Below are 19,491 nucleotides of genomic sequence, written 5' to 3' on the forward strand. Positions count from 1 at the left end.
AGAGAGAGAGAAAGAGAGAGGCAGAGACTCAGGTAGAGGGAGAAGCAGGCTTCATGCAGGGAGCGTGATGTGGGACTCCATCCCAGGTCTCCAGGATCACGCCCTGAGCTGAAGGCACTAAACCGCTGAGCCACCTGGACTGCCCAAGAATGAGTTTTCTAAATACGTTCTGGGGTTCCTGGAATTGCTATTCTGATTAGATTTGGAAAAATTATTCTATTTCCAGTAGCAAAAATAGCACTGACAGTTCATAGTGTGATGTGGCAACAAAGAAACAGAAAATATCACCATTGGATATTCCTGATGAAATACTTACAAGAGGCAGGTTCTAAGTGACCAGGTATTTGATCACTTAGAAGATTTTTGCCAAACTAATGAGTATTATGAGGTTGGCTGATTGCTCCTAATTGTGCTGGATGAACTGGCGAGAGAAAAGGATGAGCTCAGGGATTCAAATTCCCTGCTAGGGTACTCTATAAATGACCTGCAAATTTCTAGGCCTACCCTGAAAGAAACCCTTATCTCCTATAGCTGCAGGACTGAGGTCACTGAAAACTAAACCCAGAATCCCATTCTTTGAATGGCTGAATTACAACACAAATTGAATTCCTAATGTCAGAGGATTTCAATGCTGTTTAAGTGAGGGCATGGACTGGAAAGGAATGGGATCCTGAAAATTACCCTGGGAACAGACGGGAAGAGCCTGATGAAGGTGAAGACATTTGAAGCCCTAAATTTTATTGAGGTTTCTTTGCCAGTAAAAGTAGTCATTTGACCCCCTCCCCCCATTTGAGGCAATTTACCCTACTTTGCCTAAGGAAACTGAAATGGCCTCCCCCAAGGAATTGTCTTGTGAGATACTCCAAGTTCTCCTCAGGAGGCGTGCCCACCACTCCTCTTTCCTTCTAACTCTAAGCTAACCCCAGGTCCCAGCAGGCCCAACAAAGTTACATGTAAATCATGACCCATGAGGACGTGAGCTACACTCTAAAAGAACTATGTAATGTTTCCAATGTACATAAAACAGAAATCTGGGGAGTATGTGTGACAATGGATATTAATGGTGTGAGATGGCAGTGCAACATAGAGTTGCATCAGGCCAAATTTATTGATACAGGCCTATAAAGTAGAGATTCTGAATTTAACATTACCACTTGGTGGATGAGATAATTCTAACAGTTTGTCGGAACACTCTGGTTGGCTGAAACATGGACCCAAAGGTGGCCTACAATAAATAAAATGATATGTCAAAACTGCCATGGTATATTGTAGAGGAAGGGATCCAAAGGTTTCGGGAGATTTGAATGTTAGAATAGATTTAGCATTTAAGACCTAATCCTAATAAATAGAAACTAATAAAAACATAGCCTTTAAGGCTACTAATAAACCTATGTTGGTAGACAGTTGGAGACAGGAGGAAGGAGAAAGATGTCATATGATAACCACAAAAAATTTTAAGGTTGATGTTCTATGCTGCAGTGTGGAAGATTGAGGTTTGGTTTATCTTACCTTCTGTTCTTGCTACATATAATAAAGGAAACTAGAACAAGAAAATCACAATTTTAGAAAAGATCAACTTCTTATGATATAGTTTTTCTCCCAACCTACTGTTCTCACCTTTGATCTACACAGTAAGCTTTGAAGAAAAGAAAAGAAAGTGTTCTCACTTGAAAGTTTAAGATCATAAATCTTCTTTCCTTACTCTGATTATAAATTTGTTAGGAAAAACCCATCATAGACTCTTGACTCTGTCTCCGTCTCTGCGAAACTAAGATGCAGTAGTACTTTTTCTGACCAGTATTCTCCCAGAATATGACATCATTAAATGTCATATTTAATGATGTTTGTTATAATAACAACAGTAAAAAAGGGGGGCCATGTTAAATTACTGGCAAGAACTTTATCTCCACCAAGCAAAGATCAAATAGATGTGTAATTGATATTTTCCTGACTACAACAGTAAATATATATCGAAAACATGTAATTACCACTTTATAAGATACAGAGGTAAACCACAATGTACCAGTATATGTAGACAATGTATAACTAAGTCCAAGATAAACAGGAATTCGTGTGTTTCTACTCATTCTAAAAATGTATTATGTATCTAGGATTTACTAAATATATGCCACTAAATATTTATGAAACAAAAATGTAACTTTATGTAACAGTATTTATGTAACAGTAAATACAGTTAGATGCTTACTTTTTGGGATCTCATTTCTTCATTGTCTTCTAGTATTTACAGATATGAACACACATAACCAAGACTCCTAGGGTCTTGCTAAAACATCCAAATAATTTCTTAAAATTGTTCCTGATCTGTATGGAACATATTTTATGTTATCAGTATTATTGTATATGTTCAATAAAAATAAAGAAAAGAGAATTTTAAGTGAGATGACTTGGACATTTGAAGTGGAGGTTAAATATGCTTTCACTTAAGATCAAATGCCTACAATAACTAGGCAGTGAAGTGAGCAAGAATAAAGAAATATAGAAGATACAGAATGTTAATATGGGGAATATGGTCCATTTGAAGTGGGACAAAGTCTTTGCATTCTGGTTTCAATTTGCCATTTGGGAAGTGAGGCTAATAAACATTGCCAGACACCTTGAATTTTCAACAAAGCCAGAAATCCAAATTTCATGTTATTTTAAAGTATCAGTAATGTAAATATTTAACATTCAAAGCTGGTGTGCAGTGTCTAGATGGGTAGGTGTTGGGAACCTGGATATGCCCCAGCTTCAGACCTCTGGCCACTTGCTTGCAATTTCTTGGTCAAACAACACTTAAAATTAATTTCCTATCATACAGCTTCCTTAACTAATGGGAACAGAGTGCTACATATCTCAGACTCTCGAACATAAAATTGTGAGCTACGATTCAGTTTCTGAAAGCTAATTCAGAAAATAAGTCCAATTCCTGTTGTAAAATTATGCAAACTAATTGAGCAATATTACCTTACATGTGCAATAGGATTGGGGTGGGCTTATTTCAATTAGGCAAACATGCAGTGCTCTGACAGGCAGAACAATTTCTAAGAAAAATATCAGGGAAAACCCTATATAAGCAATTTGGTTATGATCACAAACTGTTTCAAATCAACATCATCAATCTGTTTTAAATAAGCAATAAACAACTAATTAAAACTAGAATCATAACAGATTCAACAGTTAAAATTCTTGCTGCCAAACCAGCTATTTTTTATCTAGAAATAAATCTTCAGTTGACATACACATAAGTTATAGCTTCTAGGCTTCTATGCACCTGCCTCCTTTTTAGTAAGGAAAAAAAAATCAGCTTCATTTTTTTTCATAAATACAACAAATACAAGATGCAATCCAGTCAAAAGTCCTGTCGACTTGCTAGCTTGGAAATACTTAGAGGCTTGACTAAGTGAAGTCGGCTATATTGTTCATTCCTGTACTGTGCCTGTCACTGTCCTTGATATTCATTGTTTCACTCTGGAAATGAAAAGTCTACTCTCACAGGGAGGCTGGCATGACTGTTAACTGTATTTAAAGCAAAGTTTAAATATGCAAAGGAATGAACCTTTTCCCCAAGTGCAACATTTCCAAGGCTTCTGAAAATGCCTTCCTGCTTCTAAAGTTCCACACAAGGGCGTGTGGGTGGCTCAGTTGGTTAAGCAACTGCCTTCTGCTCAGGTCATGATTCCAGGGTCTTGGTATCAGTCCTGATCAGGCTTCCTGCTCAGGGGGGAGCCTGCTTCTCCTGCTTGTCCTTCTCCTTCTGCCTCCTACTCCTCTTGCTTGTGCTCTTTCTCTTTCTCTGTCAAATAAATAAATAAAAGCTTTAAAAAATAATAAAGTTCCAGATGAGCCCCTAATACCTATCCTTTTTTTATACTGATAGAACTAGTATTTATCAATTTAGTTAGCTTTTTTATTGAAGTATAAATGATACACAATGTTACATTAGTTTCAGGTATACAATACAGTGATGAGATATCTAATCTTGGTAAGCACATAGCCCTATGCTTATATCTTTTGGCCCATACCTCAACTACAGCATTATTATGGCATTTATTTTAAGTCTTGCCCTTTTTTTAAACAATTTCTGTATGTGTTTTCCTTCACTGATTAGTACCAGGTACATGGAAAGCAATATGGTCCTATTTTTTATCGTTTGTCCGCAGAAGACCAACATGTCATAGGGCCTTACATAGAATAGTATATACTCAAAAGATATTTACAAATTAATTGAAATACAAGGACTTGGAGATTTAAATATGAAAGTCAACCATCCTTTCACTGGTACTTTTGTTTTTGATTGGTACCAACAACTGGTGGCAGGTACCAACCGATAATTTTTCAAGATATAGATCACATTGCTGTTGAACTATACAGAAGAGCTTTTGAATTTTCCAGTTGCCAGCAGAAGATACCTTTTAGGAATATGAGGATCAGACATATACGTACATTTACCCCCCCCTTTTTTTTTAAAGATTCTATTTATTTATTCATGAGACACACACACAAACAGAGGCAGAGACATAGGCAGAGGAAGAAGCAGGCTCCCTGCAGGGAGCCCGATGTGGGACTCGATCCCAGAACTCCAGGATCACACCCTGAGCCAAAGGCAGAGGCTCAACCACTGAGCTACCCAGGTGTCCCTACATTTACCCTTTAAATGGAGTATAGAAAGTGATATGACAAGAGCAATTACAGGATTATATGAAAAATCTCTGTTTCTCCCTTTGCTCAAATACAAATCCCTCAAGATACTGATCATGTCGGTCTCTTCACACTTGCAAAACTAAACACAAGACTTAACATTTAAGAGATGCTCAATAACTATTGACTATCTATTAATATAGAACAATGAAAATTCAATTTGAATAAAGATGGCATCACCACTCTCATAATCATACCCAATAAAACATATAGTAAAGGAACTTCTAGGTAGCCAAGATAATGGTAGCTGCCTAAACCCAAATCTCCCCACACATCCTCCAAAAATTATACAGATCAACAAATAAAACAAATGAAACCACACAAATTCTATATTTTCAACAAAAGTGGAAGACAGAAAACATAACTTCAAATTATCTAAAAGTAGAAAAATAAATATCAATTTCCATCAGAACTATTTCTTAAGCCCCCATCACAATCTTTTGTAGAGAGTTAGTGAGATTTAGAAAGATAATCCAAAAGAGAAAAGACGGGATTCAGATAAACCATACCTTCACAGAGAATTTTAAAATACAAAAAAGAAACAAAACAAAGCAACAAAGAGGCATACTGCACAGAGTAGTGAACAATGACTTAAAAATTTACATAAAGAGTGATGTCCTCAAAAATGGCAAAGTAGTTAGCTCCAAGGGCCCATCTCTCCCCAGAATTATTGAAAATAGAAGCATAATTATAAGAAACAACTCGGTAAGAATTCTGAAAAAAGTCAAAAGTTCTCAAAACCTACCGAACACTTAATCAAGAAAAATACAACTTAAAAAAGGTAAGAAAACTTTGCAACATTTTTATTTTCTCTTGCCTCACCCACCTTCACAGCTCAGTGGTAGTCTTGAGACACAGCCCACACTCACAGTGGGAGACCTTGCTCCTGGTTTCTGGAGGGAACAGAACAGATCTTATCTCAAAGAATTGTGTTTGTCTCTTCTAACCTACCTGAGTAGTTGAAGAAGGCATTTGCTTTTGTTTTGTCTAACTCAGAATGTGCTTAAGAAAGAAAAGCATTGATTCAGAGGCTTCCCAGTAAACACTGTAAGCAAATGAGCAAATAGGGCCAACACTAGACATGTGGAAAGCATGGGGCAAGAACCTGGGGAGAAAGTTCTAGAGACAGAGTTCCTTTGGGAAATAAGGGCATTCAAAAGCACATGTGTGTAAACTGGAAAATTTTCAAAGCTCTGTTCATATGCAGGGCAAAAATGCTTGCTCAGAAAGGACTTGAGAAGACCCTAAGCTTTCAACCTCTAGGTATCCTTAAGGCTCAGGTAGAGCACCAAGTTAATGCTAAGGCAAAGTGGCAAATGACCTGACCCAGTATTGAAGGAGATCCAATCTATAAAGATTGAGAGAGTTTTATTTTCCTTTCTTTTCTTTTCTTTTCTTTCTTTAATTTTCTTGTCTCTTTGCCTTTAAGTAAATCTCAGTCAAAACATTAGCTGAATATATGCTAAAAGAACAGAAAAAACAGACTTCAGAGCTCACATATGCCAAAAAAAAATACAGACTTTAAGAAATTAGATTAGAAAAGTCACTTAAAAAGTAAATATGTACATGCCACACACAACAAGCAACATAAACCCTAAGGAAGGAGAGAACCTGATTTCTGCAGGTACCACATGATTACACCCAAATATCAAGCTTTCAACCAAAAAAGTAGAAAGCATGCAAAGAAACAAAATGTGGCTGATTCACAGAAGAAGGTTATAGAAACTATCTTTGAGGAAGCAAAATAAGAAGGAAAATAATATTGTCTTTGTTCATAGGGAATATTTTCATCTATGTAGAAAATCCAAAGAATTGACAAAACACTCCTAAAATTAATAAATAATTCTTGGAAAGATGCCAGATTCAATGTTAACATGCAAGAGTTGACCAATTTCCAGCAATAAACAAGTAGAATTTAAAATTAAAACAATAATACAATTTACATTAGCACCAAAAAAGGAAATACTTAGGTGTAAGTCAAAATAACAAAATACGTATAAGTTCTATTTGACAAAAATAACAAAACCGTGATGAATAAAATCAAAGAACTAAATAAATGGAGAGATATTCCCTGTTCACAGATAAAACAACTCAATATTGTCAAGATGTTAGTTCTTTTCCATTTGAAATACCGATTTAACATATTCATAATAAAAAAATAACCCAGCAAGGTATTTTGTAGATATTGACAAACTTAGTCTCAAGTTTATATAAAAATGCTATAGTCCCAGAATAGCCAACAGAATATCAAAGAAAAAGGACAAAGTAGAGGAACCTCAAGATTCCAAAACTTACCATAAAGCTAAAGTAATTGACTTTGGTATTGGTAAAAGAAAAAATAAATAGATCAATGAAATTTAAGAGTCCAGAAATACACCATATAAAGAATCAACTGGGGATCCCTGGGAGGCGCAGCGGTTTGGCGCCTGCCTTTGGCCCAGGGCGCGATCCTGGAGACCCGGGATCGAATCCCACATCGGTCTCCCGGTGCATGGAGCCTGCTTCTCCCTCTGCCTGTGTCTCTGCCTCATTCTCTCTCTCTCTCTCTCTCTGTGACTATCACAAAAAAAAAAAAAAAAAAAAAAAAAAAAAGAATCAACTGATCCTTTGACAAAAGACCAAAGGCAATACAATGGAGCAAAGATAGTCTTTTCAGCAAATAATGCTGAACAACTGGGCATTACTTACAAAAAAAAAAAAAAATCTAGACACAAACTTTTCATACTTCACAAAATTAACTCAAAATGGGTCAGAGATTTAAATGTAAAATGCAAAACTATAAAACTCCTAGAAGGTAGCATAGGAGAAAACCTAATGACCTCAGTTATGGAGAGGAATATTTAGATGTAACACCAAAAATATAGTTCATGAAAGAAATGATTGATAAGCTAAACTATTAAAGTTAAAAACTTCTGTTCTGTGAAAGATAATGTCAAGAGAAGGAAGACATAAGTCCAGACTGGCAGAAAATATTATAAAGCATGTAATCTGACAAAGAACTGTTAGCTGAAATACAAAGAAATATAAAAAAGCAGTAAGAAAAGGAACAACCCAATTAAAAAATGGCTGAAAGACCTGAACAGACATTTTACCAAAGAAGATATACAGGTGGCAGAGAAGTATATGAAAAGATGTTTTGTATCATATAGTCTTAGGGAATTGCAAATTAAAACAACAATGAAATACCATTACACGCTCAGGATGGCCAAAACCAGAAACACTGACAACCCTATATCTTGGCAAATGTGTGGAGCAATGGGAACTCTCACTCATTACTAGTGGGGATGCAAGTGGTACAGTCATTTTGGAAGACAGTTTGCCAGTTTCTTACAAAATTAAATATATCCTTACCCTGTGATCCAGCAATCATTTGTATTAACCCATATGGTTGAAAATCTAGGTCCACACAAAACCTGGACACTGAGGTTTATGGCAGCTTTATTTATAATGGTCAAAAGTTAGAAGCAATGCAGATGTATGTCAGTAGGTATGTTAATAAATAAACTGATACATCCAGATAATGGAATACTATTTAGCACTGAAGAAATGAATAATCAAACCATGAAAAGACATGGAAGTGAAAGAGAGAAATCTGAAAAGGTTTCATACTGTATGATTTCAAATATATACCTTCTGGAAAAGGCAAAACCATGGAGACACTAAAATGATCAATAGTTTCCAAGAGTCAGGGGGAGGGTTGAATAGAGCATAGAGGATTTTTAGGGCAGTGAACGTATCCTGTATGATACTATGATGGTAGATATATGCTATTATGCATTTTTCAGAGTCCACAGAATACACAATATCAGGAGTGAACCCTATGTAAACTGTGGACTGTGGGTGGTAATAATGTGTCAAGGTAGGTTCATGATCATAACAAATGTACTACTCTCACATGTAAGACTTTGACAGTAGGACCAGGAATAAATGGGGCTTCTATGCTTTCTGTTCAGTTTGGCTGGGGACCCACAACAGTCCTAAAATAGTCTATTTCTTTTTAAATGTGGTGGCGAGAGAGGAATAATAATACATAAAAGTTTTATGTTCTGAAGAGTAGAAATAATGCAACTAAAAGTCAGTGGAACAAGTAGATACAAAATGGAAATATAATAAGACAATTAATTGTTATATGGCAATAAGAAGCAGCGAAAATATATTATTAAAAGCTGACAAAAAGACATTCAAAGGTTAAATTTAAAAAGCAGAGAAATAGGGCATAAAAATGTATAATTCATAAAGGTAATCACTAGAAAAATGGTATAACCTTATATATAAAAGTATACTTCTTTTTAAAAAGTTGAGTTTAAAATATTGATATCCAAGTTCAATTCAAGACAAAAAGTGAGAATAATAAAAGAGAACAATTTGTTCTCAATTGCTAAAAATCACAATAAAGTTGAAACAGTAGTGACTATATACTGTAGTGACACAGTAGTGACACAGGGACCACGGCTCAGAAGTAGGAACTGCAGAAAACGCTAGAGACATACACTAATAGAAGATTTTAACATACTACTTTTTAAAAAAATTATTTATTTATTTATTTATTTATTTATTTATTTATTTATTTATTTATTTATTTATTTTAGAGAAAGAAGAGAGTCAAGAGAGGGGCAAGGAGAATCTCAAGCAGACTCTGAACTGAATGTGGAACCCAACATGAGGCTCTATTTGACAACGCTGAGATCATGACCTGAGTTGAAATCAAGAGTCAGATGCTTAACTGACTGAGCCTCCCAAGCACCCCTAACATACTACTTTTAATTAAGCACAAGTTAAGAACAAAAAAGAAGGCATTAATATAGAAAATGTAAACAATATAATCAATAATATAGATTGTGTATATATTTGTGTGTATCTAAACTTTATGCCTTCACAGCAAAGAAAAAATCTTTCTTAACAACACAGGAAATATTCACAAAATTGCATTATATTTGCTGCTATAAAGAAAGCACCAATGAATTCCATAAACTAGAAAAATTACAAACGATACTCTGCTCTAAACAAAATGGAACCAGAAATTAATAACAAAAGTTTTATAGTCTTTTTTATATAGAAATTTACAAAAACACCTATTGAGCAACTCCTGCATGAAAAGCAAAAAACAAACCAAAATGATAGAATTTCTCAAAAGTAATAATAATGACAATTTTATGTATCATAACCTCTGGGCAATACTGAAAACAGTAATCAGATGAAAATTCATAAACTGAAACTCATGTCAATTAAAATAAATGAATTAAATTCTCCGATTAAAGGCAAGAAAACAACAATAAAGTAAACCAAAGAAAACCCACAGGAAGGAAATAATAAAAAGGAAAAATTAATGAGTGAAAATAGTACTGTTCAATAGAATTTTCACATGTCTTCACATATGAAAAGTAATAAAAAGCTATTAAAAGGAGCAAACTACTGATACAGGCAATAATGTGGATGAATGTCAAAAACATTAGGTTGCCTGAAAGAAGCCAGACATAAAATAAAAGGGAATTCTACTCTATAGATGTAAATAGATTACTTTTTGCCTTGGGTTTGAGGATGAGGCTAGAGACCTACAGCAGATGCATGAGGAAATTTTTTGGAGTAATGTAACTGCTCCCTAATCTGATGGTATGGTGGTTGTGTGGGTATTTATACTTGTCAAAACTCATTGAATTGTTCTAAAAATGAATGCATTTATATATGTTAATTATGCCTCAACTTGATTTAATAAAAGAATCAATGTATCTATGCTAATACAAATATAATAAACAAAGAGAGGTGAAGTAGATCTCTTCCTTACAGTAGACTCCAAATGACAAATATAGCAACAATGATTAAGTTACAAAATGAACATAAGCCTCTATTACAGTGAGTCAAATACGCGAGAATCATCACTGGATGCTAAAACTCATGGTTGAAATTCGGTTGATGAAAAGCAGACTATATATACAGTCCTGAAGTATCTTCTAGCAAATTACTTAGTAATTACTAAAAGGACCAAAAAACCCCCACATTTTCTAATGGAGAAACAATGCAAACTCCACTTTAAACTGGTGATCAAAGTTAGCATCACTAGTAATGGGACAAACCAACATCATATGCCTCCTGATATGGTGGCACTGAGGACATATCACACCTGTCACACACCTATTTAGATCTTATGAAAATAGCAAACATTAAAAAGATAATAGATAATCTGTTTTCAGAAACATTAATTGCCTAAATCCAAAGGGTTGGTATAAAAACTAACATAAAGCATTGAAGCATATTAAAGTACCAGTTTAATAAAGATGGAATTAATATGCTGTTTTCCTCACCAGAAACCGTATTCCTAGTTGCTCTAAAGACCTTTACATTCTTCATATACTGAATCTAGTCATGTGGGAATATCAGACAAATTCATTGAGCTCAATTCTACAAAATACCTAGCTTCTACTCTTTAGAAATAAAAAGGTCATGAAAGAAAAATACTAAAAACTGTTCCAGATTAAAGAGATATGTCAACCAATTTTAATGTGTGTTTCTGGATCCTAGATCAGATACGACATATGCACACATATTCATAAACATATATTCAGCTATATGTTACATTTAAGACAAGTGGTAAAATTTTTATGAAGTCATAGATTCAATAATATTATACCAATATAACATTCTTGAGTTTGGTCATTGTTCTCTGGTATACAAGAGTGTTCTTGTCATTAGGTAATAGACATTAAAGTATTTTAGGTTAAGGTGGCATCATATCTGTAACATTTGATCAAACAGCTCAGAAAAAATAATTGTGTGTGTATGCGTGTTTGTGCAGGTATCTATGTACTTGGAGAAGGATAAAGCAAATGTGGTAAATGTTAGCAATTGAGGGGTCTGTATAAGGAGTAAATGAGAGTTGTTTATTCTCACTTATGTTCTAGAAGTTTGAAATTATTTCAAAATCAAAAGTTACAAAAAAATTTTAAAAACATACATTAAATATGTAGTAATAAATGGTACAATATTGGCTGGAGAATATGGATATGCAGGAGGTTGTAAGAACGGCCTATTCTAAAAAACCCATTTCCTTGGTTGGAAGTAAGAAAAAAACGTAATTAGAATGGACCCTTCTCTACTGCCTACTGACCTCTGTGATTCACTGAAATACAATGTTCTAGCATTTCAAGGCAGCACCTGACCTCTTCTCTCTTCCTTATTCATCTCTTCTGAAGCCATGTTTCAATATTGTCTCATGAGATTCTCTTGAGGTTTGAGTCTTAAGGTAAGACTCAAGAAGTCTTGAGGTACTTCTTTCTACCTCAGTATAATTGAACCCTCGTCAATTCATGGTAAAACACAGGTTCATGAAATCTCTAAGCAGAGAAGCCTCTGTACTTAAGAAAATTGATTCCTAGATAAGCATCTCGATTTGAGGTACTACAAGTGAATAATTTATACTGTTATTTCAGTAGGATATGTTGAATTTCTGATATAAACTTATATAATTATAATAAAATACCAATATTAAAATATATAACAGGTATATGTTTTTAATATTAACTGCCTAAAACCAAACCAATGGTTATAAAAACTGACAATATGCTACAGATTATAGTAGTAGTTTAATAAAGAGACAATTAATACATGTCTTTCTTACCAGTTACATATGCTAATAGCCTGAGGATCTTTAAATTGTGTTCAAAAATGATCATCATCTGTCTCAAAAATTTCATTGTCAATTTGATTTTCATGAATGTCTCTAAAATTAAGTTGGATGATGAGTTCTGGGAGAGGGGAAGATTTCATCACTGCTATTTCTTCTTCAATAATTTCTTACTTTATAGACAATTAAATACTTGAAGCAAGCAATAGCATCTCCATTAATAATTTCAGCTAACTGTTGTGGAAATTCTTCAATGCATCTATTTGTAGCTTCTCCCTAGACTTTGACAATCTTAGAAATTCTGACTGGAATAGTCACAAATACTCATTCTCACAATAACTGCTTATTGCTACACAAAGCAAAAGACTGCTTTGTTGGAAGACAGAGAGTCAGCTAGCCTAACCATGCATCCATGGAAAGTTATGTTTTCCATATAACTACTTGACTAATCAAGTTATCTTATCACCATTTATTTAATTGATCAGAACCAGTTAACTTCATTGGACATAAGTTTAGTTCCCACCTTCACCACTTTCATTGGCAGTTGTAAATATAAGTTATGAGTATCACTGGAGAGGGTTTCAGAACCAGTAGTGCAGCAGTCACCTGCTCTGACTTACTGCCAATTATCAATGGCAGGAAAAGAAAGCTGACTTCAAAATTATCATGCATTAAGAAAAAATATTGCAATAGATAACCAATGCACCAATATGATTAGTATTTATTGGTTCTCTTTTTACATATAGTTTTTAGAGCAGCTGGATGCTACTAGGGCTTTCAAAAAAGATGAGAAGCACTGCACATGATACATTTCAAACAGACTCAGCACCTTCACAAGACTATATAATCATCAATAATTTTCCAACAATAGGGGCACCTGGGTGGCTCAGTTGGTTGAGCTACAGACTTTTGCTTTTGGCTAGGGTCATGATCTCATGGTCTTGGGATTTGAGCCCTGGGCCAGTTCTACTCTCTGCAGGGAGCCTGCTTGAGATTCTTTCTCTCTCCCCTTCCCAGACTCATGTTGTTTCTCTCTCTCTCTCTCTTTCTAAAATAAATTAATAAATCTTTAAAAAAATAAAATGTATTTACAAAATAATAATTTTCCAATAATAAAGTATCTTGAGTTTGTATCAAAATAATGTAAGAGAGAAAGTAGATAGGTGAAAGTCAGATGAAAGTCTGGCTGTGAGCTATCCCACAGGGAGCCTGCATCTCCTTTTGCCTGTGTCTCTGCCTTTCTCTGTGTCTCTCCTAAATAAATAAATAAATAAATAAATAAATAAATAAATAAATAACAAAAAAATAAATAACAACAACAACAACAAAAAATACTTGTATTGGTATTTAACTCATGACTGTGATCCTGACTGAGGTCTCTCTGTAGTCCCCCAGGCCTGCCTCAACACATTTTTACTGTCAGGAATCATGTGGTAGAGGCAGAAAAATCTTCCCTCTTTCCTTCTAGGTTCTTTGGCTGGCCTAATAATTAAACTGACATAAGACAGATTAACAGGAGAAGAACAAATTTAATTTTATATGTATAGGAGTTCCATAAAAATATGATACAAAAACATGACTAGGGCAGAAAGTTTTTATACCTTTTAGATAAAGAAAACAATAAATTTGTGAAGAACTGACAAGACAAAGGGGTTTGGGTTTGAGGTAGTAAAATGGTAAAGAAGATACAAGTTTGTTTTTACAGGCTTCTCGTCCCTAGCTTCCCCATCTCTGGTTATAAGGATGCCTCTACCCTCCTGGTATAGGGAGGGTACATTTTACATGGAAGATTTAGCTCCTGCTTTCAAGGGGACAAATGTGAATCAGAGTGTCCTTCTGACACCAGCTAGCGCTCAAAGTTATGTTAATTCAAAATAATCAATATGCAAAGCAGTATCTTCTGGGGTGGCATAGACTGCTCCCCTTTAATGCCAATAGATAATAGTCAATGGTTTGCTACTAATGCCAAGATAAAGCTAAGCGTTTAACTTACAATAGAAACTTCTAGGAGATGGGGATTGTGAGCAAAGAATTAAGTACTTCCAAGGTCAACACAGAAGAAATTCCAAAGTGTTTACAAGTGGCAATGGTCAAGAGCATGAATTCAGACTGCCTAATTTCAAAATCTGTCTCAATCAGTTACTTGTCATGTAGCCCTTGGGCTAGTTCCCTGACCTCACTGAGGCCCAGTTTCTTTATCTCCATAATGAGACTATCAGTGCATCCAAGGGCTATTGTTTATTATAGGAGTTAAATCCCATATAACTGGATTTTACTTTTTTAGATTTTCTTTTCTTCCTTTTTTCTAACCACAAAAGCCGTAACAGAGTAAGAAGGGGGAATAATAATAATATAAAAGAAATAATGTATCAGTCAAGAGTTTAGGCTCCTCAAAAGTTACAAATACCTGGTTTTAAAACCTGGCTCTCATACTTAGTATCGACCGGATGCTGGGCACATTTACTTCATCTCAGTCTCCTAATCTGAATAATAATATACATACATAAAACACAGTTAGTGGGAACTATGGACATAGTAAATATTCAACAGAAAGTCATTTCAAAAAATATATTTTACTTTTAGAAAGTTTGTATGCCAAACAAGTAATCGAACATAGTATGAAATCAATATGCTATAAAAAAATAAGTACTGAAGAATTGATTATAAAACATTTTGCCAAATGATTTGCAATGATGGTAGCACAAGTTTACAGCCACTTAACTAAAATTCTTGAGCCCCATTTCAGAACTCAGAATTATTCAGATTCTAAAAAGATAATATACAGCAAAGTCTGCATATTTCATACCTCCAGTGAGGTCTGAGGCAGCACCCCATAATTAAATATATTAATTTTCTGTATAGCTTTAAAAATATTATAAGTCGTCTTAGCTCAGTTGAGGTCAGAGTTTGCAGCCAGATAACTTGAAAGAAAGCTTTTAGTTTTCTGAGATTTAGAATTTCAGAATTGTAAATAGGGAACCATGGATCTGTATTTGCATACCTAACTAATAGAACTGGGCATACAGAGAATTCTTTATGTACCTGTTAACTGGGTGATTGCCTGATATGAGAAAATTTTCATCAAAACATTCTTGTCTCTTCAAAGAGTCAAATTTGCACATCACCTACATAAAGTTCAGTGAGTCCTCTATGAACTCACAGCTTTTCTAGACAAAAAAGATCTGGTGGGACTGTGAAATGGGGCTACGGGTTCCCCAGCAGGTTGCCTCATTAGGAGATCTGTAACAGTTTCTATGTCTGGATTGGGTTCTTGTTAGGATATTCAGTAGTTTTGCTTCAGTTCTTCCCAGATTCTCAAAAATACAAAGGAACGTAGAAGTAAAAAGGGTTTCATTAAAAAGAAGGAAGAAAGGGGAGAGGGGAAGGAGGTAAAAGAAAAAAGGTGTCATCTACCCAGATTTATTGGGACTTTTGCAATTCAGAATTTACTCTCATGATAATGAGTATTTTATAAAATCTTTGTCTTAATGGTTATCTATGATTCTTTTTAATGTTATGAATATAATCCAAAACTGTGTAAACTTTATGTTTTTCAAGAAACATATTAAAATAATTCTTTAGATGTCACTGGTATGAAGTCTTCAGTAAATGTTTGTTTTAAACAAAACACCAATAAATAAATATACTTTGTTTGTTGCTCTGTTTTTTTCTGAATTTCCCCTAATTACTTAACTCTCCATATATTTAATTAAAACGAGTAATGAGTAGAATGCTTTGATTGGGTGAAACGTTTCATAATTATGCTGACCATTATTATTAATAATTACAACAGTAATTCAGTATAACTTAATTTAGAATGTATTAAATCAATGAGAAAAACCACATACTGATCCTGCAAAAAATGTTATTTATAATCAATTGTAATTCCCTTGTCAGCAAATTTACTTTTATATTTGGCATACACACATCAAAAGCTATGGATATTTGAAGCCCAGAAGCCCAAAATTAAAATGCTATAGTCCAACAGGACTTTTAAAAAGTGAGAATTATTTATCTTCATAGATGGATAATATCTCATCATTATCTAAAATCCTATATTCTAATTTGGCCAAAGTCACTTTAAGAAAGATAATCAATGGTCAAAAGCAAAAAATAAAATAAAAAATAAAAAAAATAACCAATGAAGAAAGATAAATATTGAGGAAAATGTTATTTTTCAAATACTGAAGAACTTTCCAGATGCCACATAATACTCCAGTCAATCCTTCTATAATGGAATTTTTACTATTACCTTCCAGGGTAAATCAGAGCCAAGGAAGACCAGTAAATTTGAAACTTGACTCTTCTCTAATTGATATCTTAAAGATTCATCAGATGGATTCAAGTACTTTAAAAATAACAACAAAGCTGCTTTGTTTCCAAAGCCTCATGGTTTACCCACCACATCCCATAAGAGTGATTACTAGGAACCATGTTCCATTCCTTTAAATAGGTTTCTCCAGAGCAAAGTTTCAAACTCCGTGACAGAAAAGCATGCTACTACCACTACTCTGACCAGGCTGCAAAGCACTTCTTTATCATGCTTAAAGCTGAGAAACAAAGCTTATCTTTTTCCAAACCAAAATAAATCACTCAATGTCCAGCATGATGTTAACTACAAAAGATTTTACAAAAGAAGTCAAGGGCCTCTTTGGGTTTGCTGAAGGAAAGGAAGCAACATTTAGTTCTTGTGAGTGCCAATTGCGAAAGATTAATGAATCGACAGAAACTAACTGGAGAGGGAGTAAATCAACACAGAAACCAGTAGCCCAGATGTCAAAACACAGAGCAAATAGGCCATTTATTGTGATGTTTATGGAGGATTTTCCCAGGGAAGGTTACAAAGTGCTGTGCCTGCAAATACAAGAGGTACAGAAACTCTTCCACTTGCCTACAGGGAGGGTCTGTGTTCCTGCTGGATGCAGGTAAAAGCATCGTCCTTATGAGCTTGCTCATTTCCTTAGAGGAAGTGAGGCAGTGGCTGGAGAATGTCTTCTCTCTACTCTCGCTTATGGGAGCAGATGAACAGATCTTAGACTGCACAAAAATCAATCAATCAATCAGGGAAATTTAGGGGAGAGGGACCAGGAGGAATTCTAGAAGCTGAAACAGAATGAATCTCATATAAACCATCTTAAAGTGAAGGGAGGACATGAGAAGAAAATTTGCATCTCTGTTTATCAAAGATTCAAAGTTTTACAGAAATGTTAATAAAGTCACAGGATCATATCTTCTATTGAACATAAAGAGGAACTTCTAGCAGGCAAAACTCTCTATTTCATGCATATAGGTGAAACCCTTTTGAGGGAAAGAAAGAAGGCTATATTCATACCAGTCATTATGAACCACCATTGTTGGCCCTGCTAACCATCATTACCAGTGATCAGTGTTGTTCTGCAGAGACAGAAAAAAAAAAAAAAGACTGCAAACTCTTACATAACACACAACCTCTGTTCCTCTACCTCAGGAGAATGAAAAATACCTCCAAAAGAAATTTGGATTGGCACCTTAATGCAAGAGTATTTAATGTCAGGACCACAAACACTACTCAGGAAAGCTAAAATTCCAACCCTACTCCATGCCACACACATAGTGTACTTGGTTAATCTGTGTGCATTGTTCTGAGAATCTATAGTTTTCCATCAAATCCTCAAATGATCCTTAAAGGGTTAATCACCACCAATGTAATACCCTAACCATATGGCCAGGAGATAGAACATACTGAAAGGAAGAGAAAGCAGTGACCATCCATTTAACTAACCCAAGAAAAGAGCTTGTTTCATGGAACTTGTGTCTATGTGTGTGTGTGTGTGTGTGTGTGTGTGTGCATGTGTGTTGGAAGAAAGAAAAAAGAACTGAGGTAGAGTCAAAAACATCTTTGTATTATATTGTCAGTATTAATAATCACAATTCTTATTAGTTTTATATCAGAGTCAAGAATTTCAGCGAGTAAAAGGAAGAATGTCAGAGAACAGAATGAGAACATGTTAAGTAGGGTTTTTGTTGATTCATCAAAATGTCTTTAAATAGAAATTTGAAGGAAAGAGAGAAAATTGTTTTACAAGTCTATAAGCAGATACCAGGGGAGTCATCAGAAGAAAAATTGAAAGACCAAGCTGTGGTGACACAGAGTTGTGCAAATGTCCTCCAAATGTCATTGCTTTACATAAATTAAATAATTACTAAGGAGCTCATATTTTGCTCCTTTTGCATTTAAGTGATGTACAATAAGCTAAATTACTCAAAATCAACGTTTTTCTATGAAATGTTCATGTGAGATTCTTCTGTAGGGTAAGTAGACAATAACCTTGAATTGATAAACTTGCTGGGATTTAAACCAGTTTACAAAAAAAATTGTATGATATTCATATGAGAGAGAAAGCTTGATTTTATCTTCTAAAAGATGAAAACTGGATTTCAACATGGGAAGAGTAAGAATACACAGTATCAGAGATAACTAAAGTCAAATACGATATGGATGAGAAGATAATTAATTTCCTTTTGGAAAAATAAAATCTAGGAGACAGAAAGAACTTGTGGAGGAGGTTAGTTAATCATTTTTTGAATCTTCGAATTATAGAAACATCCAAAAGAGTATTACAATACTGAACACTAATCAAAAATCTTGATTTTCAGAAAGAAGAAATTATTGAATTCTGTATATACCAACTGTTGACACTGGCATTGTTCCCTAGCCAAAGTTCAGAACTTATTAGACAAATGGGTTATGAATACATAGAAAAGAAAGAAAGTTGGGTTACTAATGGCCTTCGCAGGTTCACCGGGAAGTGACACTGATGTGAACAGTCTTCCTTGTGACAGAGCTTGCTAGTGCCCACTTGGGGACTTCAAATCTTCAAGCAGACATTGAAATTTTCTGATCTTATTTCTTATCAATAAATGTAAGGGAATGCCTAAACATTTCAGAAGAAAAATGTCTGACTGCCTTGGAAGGATTAAGAGCAGTTATGATAGTTAAAAGATTGAAAAGCATAGACTAAAACAGCACGAACCTGGAAATAACATAAACAAGACAGAGCTGTTTGCAAGCTCAGTGTGATCCCTGCGGGACAGGTAGCTGTCAAAACAAGCAAACAAGGATATAAATGCATTTTAGGTTACATAAATAATTTAATAAGCGAGAGAACAATGGATACTCAAGAAACAGATATGAT

The sequence above is a fragment of the Canis aureus genome, chromosome 36, assembly GCF_053574225.1.
Source record: "Canis aureus isolate CA01 chromosome 36, VMU_Caureus_v.1.0, whole genome shotgun sequence".
Lineage (NCBI taxonomy): Eukaryota > Metazoa > Chordata > Mammalia > Carnivora > Canidae > Canis > Canis aureus.